Genomic DNA, 8242 nt, shown 5'->3' with positions numbered 1-8242 from the left:
CGGCGGTTTGATCCGAACGTCTTGCCTTACCCTGTACCTATCATCACGAGGGAGCGGGGAGTGGTTGTCAGGCAAGGCGGAGCCAGTCTTTTATCCGTCGGGCGGAGCGGAGTCTAGCCCTTAGCCCTCGGGCGAGGCGGATCTGGCCCACGGGCGTCGGCGCGAGACGAATTCTAGCCCTTAGCCCTCGGGCGAGGCGGAGCTAGCCCACGGGCGTCGGGCGAGGCGGATTCTAGCCCTTAGCCCTCGGGCGAGGCGGAGCTGGCCCATGGGCGTCGGGCGAGGCAGATTCTAGCCCTTAGCCCTCGGGCGAGGCGGAGCTGGCCCACGGGCGTCGGGCGAGACGGATTCTAGCCCTTAGCCCTCGGGCGAGGCGGAGCTAAACTCCCGTCATTCGGGCAAGAAGCGTAGTAGCGCCCTTGTCCGTCCGAGAGTTTTTAACGTTCGATGGTTATTAGTTCCACCTCCTTAGGTACCCCGGTATTAGATCCCCGACACCTGAATACTTGTAAATTGACGTGAATACGTGGGCATTCAAAGAAGATCTTATATGGGTCATTAGCTGCTATAAACAATTGTTTTTTCACAGAAAATAAGAAATTTCATTGAGGTCGGTTGACCCCAGCAACCAAGACTAGATCCGTCCTCGGCTTTAAGGTCAGTCTCAGTGGATAATTTCATGGCGTTGTTTCTAAGACAATGAAACTTGGATGAAACACTCGCTCTCAATGCAAAGTTTTATTCTATAGTTCCATATGCATTTAATTTCATGACTCATAGATAGTTGTCAATCGTGTCAAGGGAGTTTCATCTCATTTCTTCTCTCTTTTCTTAAATATATTGTCATGTCATAAAAAATGTCTATGTGGCAACTTTTTTAATGCAAATAAAACTCACATGAAACTCTTATTGAGACTTGCCTAAGTTATGACCTTGTTTTTTTTTGTCTCTGATTATATGCATACCTTTTTATATACTCTAATGAAATTTATGTATTTTTAAATCTATCTTTGTTTTTTTAAATTTGAATACACTCCCTCTTTCCAATTCGGGAGTCCTTTTAACCTTTTACTATTTTTAAATAAAATTCCTTAGTTTCTATAGTTTTACAGGAAAAAACGCATAATTATCTACAATATCAAACTAGACTCGTTAGATACCGTTTCCTATGAAATATTTTTTTGATATTGCATTTGTTTGGTATTGTATATGTTGGTATATTGTCTCTATGAATCTGATCAAAATTATATAAGTTTGACTTAGTAAAATACGAGCGACTTATAATTTAAAGTGGAGGGATAAAAGGCTAAGTGAAATGTACTTTTTTTAGGGAAAGGCTAGGCGAAAAATTTATTGCTCAACAAATTATTGTCTTAATGTATTCGTAAAAATAGAACAAATAATGATGTTTTTTCTGCCATTAACATTTTAGAGCCCAGACATCAACTAAACATAGCTTCTCCATATTTGTCTGACTAAGCAAAATATTAACTTTCTCCAACCAAATAAGCCCAGGTTAGCAATCATATATGATTGGTTTCTTATGAGATGATTTTGCAATCCTACGACTAGATGTAATAATGTAGCTGGATACAATTTGTGATGACCATTTCGCAAGAATTTAACTGTTGTAATCTCACAGGAAACTACAACTTTAGAAAACAAGAATTGAATATAAGCTCACTTTTATCATCCATGGGGTTAGCATTTAAGGTGGTGTTTTACCACACCACCCATGATTCATATCATATATATATATAGGGTCTGTTTGCTTGAACTTATCAGCCGGCTTATCAGCTAGAATTATAGTATTTTTCTTTCACAACAAAACAGCTTCAGCCGGCTTTAATACCAGCCGAACAGGCCCATAATACTCCCTCCGTCTATGAAAGAATGCAATTCTAGCACAGTGACATGGTTTAGTATCTTAACTTCGTTCAATTATAGATAAAAAGGTATCAATATGTATGGTATGAAATAAATATCATTAGATTAATTACGAAATATATTTTCATAATAAATTATTTTGGAGCTGTAAATATAAATAGTATTCACTAAAACTTTGGTCAAACGTAAACTTTTTTTGGCAGCACGCAACACGCAGTTGCATTCTTTTCTGGACGGAGGGAGCATATGCTAGTTATATAAGCTATTGCTCAGATAAGCATGCGTAACAATGGACCTCTGGTGCTTGTACAGTAGTACCTTTTTCCACCGTCGAAGTCAACCATTTTTCATGCCTCCGTAAGAAACGTGGTCCAATGGGTCAGCGCACCGAGATAAAAACAGGAATTGTTCAAGGAATCATCCTACGTCGCTCTCCTGTGCCAAGAAAGATAATCGACCTCACTCAATTACTCACATGGCCATCAACACTCCGAATCACTTCCCCGATTAAGTGATTAACCGTGACCGAACTCGCTCGCACGCCCACCGGCAACTCCAAACCTAGCCGCCAGCAAAAAAAAGAAAAAAAAAATAGAAATGCTATACAACATATATTTGTTTTAGCAAAGAAAAACATAGATTTTTTATCTATGATGCCTGGGGCCCACATGTCATAACGAACACATAAACACCTCTACGAAGATTTTTTATCTATGATGCCTGGGGCCCACATGTCATAACGAACACATAAACACCTCTACGATCTATGATTTGTCCTTCTATAGAAAAAAAAATATTTTTTATGATATGTGATATTGTGATTTATGATTGTGTGGAGGTAGAAAAAAGCTAGAGGCAGGAAGTAAAAGAAGGGTAAAGGCTGTTGGATCTTAATCATATGATACTAAAAAAAATTCATGTGTTGAGAGTAAAATATATGGTCGTGTAGTAGAAAAAAAACTCCAACCTCCTTCGACGCGCGCGAACAACTGCGCGCCGCCGAAAGTGACCGCCCACATGCGCGCACGGGAATCCTCTCGTCCGCGCGGGCTCGGGTCGTTCACGGGCTCACGGCTCACCGCCGCCCGCCTCACCCCCACCCCGCCACCCGGATTTTTTTTTAATTTTAACCCTTTTTAATATAATTTTAAATCTAACACTGACGATTTTTTTTAAAAAAACTAACACTTTTGGCCGCGCCTATTGCCCTGGCGCGGCCAAATGCCTGTGCCGCGCCATGCATGCTGGTGCGGCAGAGGGCTGACGTGGCGGCGACCAGGAGCGCTGACCTCTGACGGGGCAAGGCTCTGCCGCGCCACCGTTCCTGGCACGGCACTGCCGCGCCCTGATCCATGACGCGGCAGAGCCGAATATAGCTCCCGCCGCGGCCTTCCTCCTCCCGTGCCCGAGCAGCCGCAGCAGCGCCTGGCCACCGCCACGCCCACCTCCGCCCGCGCCAGGCCGCCGCGCCACGAACGCCAACAGCCCGCCCTCCGCCCGGTCCTCCATTGCCGCCTCTCTTCCCTCCCTTCCATTCCCCGGTCGCCTCCCTCCCTCCTCGTCTTCGTTTAAGGTAATGGTGCATATTTTATTTTCGTTTGTGGCACCATGGTGGATAGGATATTATGAATGGGAGTTAAGGTTAGGAGAAAGATTATGTATGAAGAAAGATATTAGTTTGATTTTGTCAATGTTAAGGTTAATTATTTAGTTAGAAGTTTATTTGTCATGTATTTTTTTGTTGCTATAATTGTCGGTTATATTATTTTAGTTGCATTGCAAATGATTATATTTTATATTAATCTTCATAGTTTTGATTGATATTTAATTTGAACTGTTGTATTAGATGGAAGACATGTTTCGGGAGCAGTTATGGTGGAAACGAGGTCGTCCTAGAGAATTGTACCTCGACGCTTCTAGTAAAGATGCCCCCGTTCCTCCTAAACTCCTTGTCCCTAACTGTGACTGTGGGCGTCCGGCCGACGTGTTTCAATCGAGACATCCGGACACAGCGGCTCGTTGCTTCTACACATGCAGTCGTTTCAATGTAAGTAATTGTTTCCATATGTTTTTTTCTTCATTTGTATTATTAGGTTACTAATATTTTGTTTGAATTTTATTATGTAGGCCCATGAGAGGTGCTTTTTCTTTTAGCGGATCGACGGTGCAGACAAGTTTGACCCCATGTACCTTCTTTTCGACGATTGATGGAGGGGCGAAATCCACGAGAGCACTTCTAGTGGTGGGTTTCACCTCCCCCTAACCCCCCTCCAATGATGGCTAAGGAGAAGTACTTAGCCGCGGTCAGACGACTCGAGGAACCTCCTCTGTGCCATTGCGGGGACCGAGTCGTGATAAACTCTAACAATACGTTAGAGTTTGTGTGTCCAAACAAGCATAAAGTAAGTACAAATTGTATTTGTTAAAATATTGAGCTATATGTGTCATGTACTAATGTCATCTTATTCAGGTGTATCAAATGGCGAAGTGTCATTTCAAGGAGTGGTTGTATGGTCCTAAGAACAAATGGGCCGAAGAACCTCCAAAAGCAAAGCAAAAGAAGAAAGAAAGGTTAATTTACAAAGCACCGCCAGTCAAGTGCGAATGCGGTGTTAAATTCAACTACGGTTTAGTCCCTTCGGAGCTTGGAATAGGTCATTATTGCGGCCATATGGTTGACTACGATGAGGTTGTTTTAATTTTGTAGTTACTATGAAATCGTAATTTGTTTCTTTTGCTAAGACATATATGATATAATTTTTCGTTTGAACAGAGCACTAGAAAATGCAGGTGAAAATGTTATGATGGTCAAGCTAAGTTCTTGGATGAACTGAAGGGGAAGCAAGTAATTACACGAAAGAGGGGATATGGACCTGACTATGTCAACCTTTTCGTTAAACATCACAAAAACAAGATGCGTGAGTTTGCTAGACAACGTGGTATTTGTAACTCGATCGATGTTGGGCTTAACAAATAGAGATTGGAGAGACGGATGATGTTAGAGGAGGAGAGGGCAAGGAAGGCGGAGAGGGAGGAGACAAGAGTACACATGTAGGTCTTGAACGAGCATGTTGCTGTATTATGTGCCAGTGAGTGCTTGGAATCTTTTTTTTTCGTTGTCTGATTTTAAATGTAATACAGTCACGTTGCTAACTGATTGCATTTTATACATGAAGGGATTGGATGCAGTGAGAAACATGCTATAGAGGTGGCTCGTGTAAGGTACGAGAAAAAGAAGTTAGATGAGCACAGAAAGCGAGCTGGTCGCATCGTTCAATCACCGATTGTGTTGTCTGATGAGGGGGCCGAGGATGAGGATGACACTGCCAGACTCAGCGAGCTCATCGCTCTAGCAGAGGCGGGCTTGCAGGCGGAGGAGGCTGAAGACGACACTGGTAGACTGAGCGAGCTCATCGCTCTAGCAGAGGCAGGCTTGCAGGCGGACGAGGCTGATGACAACACTGGCAGACTGAGCGAGCTCATCGCTCTAGCAGAGGCGAGCCTGCAGGCGGAGGAGGATGACGACGCGTTCTTCACTCAGGCTGCAGAGGCCGCAGATGAAGCAGAGGCTGCTTACTACAGGCAAAAGGCAGATCAGGGCAATGCAGGTGAGCCTAGCCACAGCAACAGAGTTGTGGTTGAGGATTGGTACTCGGATGACGAGTTGCTTACTCAGTTTGTTTCTGACTGGGGGTTTTTTATTATGCCGTCATGTATCATGTACTTGGATTTATTGTACCCATGTGTCATGTACACGGATTTATTGTACCCATGTATTATGTACTCGGTTTGTAAAACGAACATAATTGATCGAAATTATCTCAAACAGAGCGCTGTAGCCCACTGGTTCGGCCGCGATCGTGCGCAAGTTGAAACGAACACGAAGCAAATAAATGGACAACAAGTTGAAAGGTCCTAATGACTAGAGGGAGGTGAATAGCCTAATAAAATTTCTACAACAACACTTAACAAAATGGTTAGACAAATATAAGGCGAAGTAAGTGTTGCGCTAGCCTACTCAAAATACAAGCCACCTACCGCAATTCTAGTTTAGATAGTATCTATTCACACAATAACTATAATGTTATTCTATGTTAGTGTGCTCTCAAAGACTAACTAAAGAGCCACACTAACCAAGTAAACAAGCTCTCACAACTAGTTACACTAAAGAGCTTGACAACCAGTTTACGATAAAGTAAAGAGAGTGATCAAGAAGGTTATACCACCGTATAGGTGAAGAACCAATCAATCACAAAGATGAATAACAATGAAGATCAATCACCTCGGAATCAATGATGAACACAATGATTTTTTACCGAGGTTCACTTGCTTGCCGGCAAGTTAGTCCTCGTTGTGGCGATACACTCACTTGGAGGTTCACTCGCTAATTGACATCACACGTCAAACCCTCAATAGGGTGCCACACAACCAACACAAGATGAGGATCACATAAGCCACGAGCAATTCACTAGAGTATCTTTTGGTGCTCCGCCGGGGAAAGGTCAAGAACCCCTCACAATCACCACGTTCGGAGCTAGAGACAATCACCACCTCCGCTCGATGATCCTTGCTGCTCCAAGCCGTCTAGGTGACGGCAACCACTAAGAGTAACAAGCGAAATCCGTAGCGAAACACGAACACCAAGTGCCTATAGACGCAATAACTCAAGCAATGCATTTGGATCACTCTCAATCTCACTATGATGATGAATCAATGATGAAGATGAGTGGGAGGGCTTTGGCTTAGCTCACAAGGTTGCTATGTCAATGAAAATAGCCAAAGATATGAGCCATAGCTGGTCATGGGGCTTAAATAGAAGCCCTCACGAAATAGAGCCGTTATACCTCTTCACTGGGCACACTACGCTCTGACTAGACGCTCCGGTCATACTGACCGGACCCTAGACTCAGCGTCCGGTCACCTGATGGACGCCAAGCGTCACCAGCTTTAAACGCTGTTCATCAAATTTCAACGGCTACGAAGCTGACCGGACGATCGGGCAAAACTGACCAGATGCTAGCCCTCAGCGTCCGGTCGTTTCCAGTAAGCTTCCCGAGGCGTATTTCTTCGACTGGACGCGTCCGGTCCACCTTGATTGGATACAGTCCAACGTCCGGTGGTTAACCTTAGGCACTATGCCCTCTTACCAGTTTGACCGGACGCAAGCAGCCAGCGTCCGGTGCTTTTAGACCCAGCGTCCGGTCAGTTGACCGACGCCAGCGTCTTTACGATCAACTTCTTTTCACTTCTAACTTCTCCACCCTTGCTCAAATGTGCTAACCACCAAGTGTATCACCTTGTGCACATGTGTTAGCATATTTTCACAAATATTTTTAAGGGTGTTAGCACTCCACTAGATCCTAAATACATATGCAATGAGTTAGAGCATCTAGTGGCACTTTAATAACCGCATTCCGATACGAGTTTCACCCCTCTTAATAGTACGCCTATCAAACATAAATGTGATCACACTCTCTAAGTGTCTTGATCACTAAAACAAAATAACTCCTACAAAATATACCTTTGCCTTGAGCTTTTTGTTTTTCTCTTTCTTCTTTCTAAGTCGAAGCACTTGATCATCACCATGTCATCATCATCATGCTATGATCTTCATTTGCTTCACCACTTGAAGTGTGCTACCTATCTCATGATCTCTTGATAAACTAGGTTAGCACTTAGGGTTTTATCAATTCACTAAAATCAAACTAGAGCTTTCACAAGTTCGCACACAACATGTTCAATGGTTTATGAGTCTGCAAGTTTTTGGCGATAATATTCATTCGACAAAAGTTCGACGTAATGAACTAAGTCCCAAAAATGTAAGGATCCCTCGAACGCCTCTTGGAAACCTCATCGTCCGATGGAAGAAGGTGGTCGTCGTACTCCACCTCAAGAAGGTGGTACAGCTGGTGCGGCGTGGGACGGGCCAGCCTGTTACAATTTGATAAACAAAGGGTTAGAGTATTCAAATTAACAATATTCAGATTAACATTACGTAGCCATTTCCAAACTTGAAGTGCTTGTTATGCAATACGAACACAATATAAAATCACCTGCTGCCCTCGTACTCTATGGTGGCTAGCCTTATGACCAGATTGTTTACAAACGGAGCAGAGATTTCTACCACGGGTCTCGTTGAAGTCTCCCCCACCGTACATATCTTCGCTGTACCCTCTCATAGTGTCCATGTCCCCCTTAAGTCGCCTTTTCTTCCTCCTACCATTCCCTACCTTCATTAGATCTGGATGCGGCATGTAGTCATAATCATTATAAGGTGGCCACTGTGTCGGGTCAAGGTATGTCTCAAAGCTCATCTCCCAAATACTAACGGTGTTCGAATGGAGATACAAGGGTG

This window comes from Miscanthus floridulus, chromosome 1, assembly GCF_019320115.1.
Source record: "Miscanthus floridulus cultivar M001 chromosome 1, ASM1932011v1, whole genome shotgun sequence".
In the NCBI taxonomy this organism is placed as follows: domain Eukaryota; kingdom Viridiplantae; phylum Streptophyta; class Magnoliopsida; order Poales; family Poaceae; genus Miscanthus; species Miscanthus floridulus.
Note: the sequence above shows the minus strand (reverse complement) of the source record.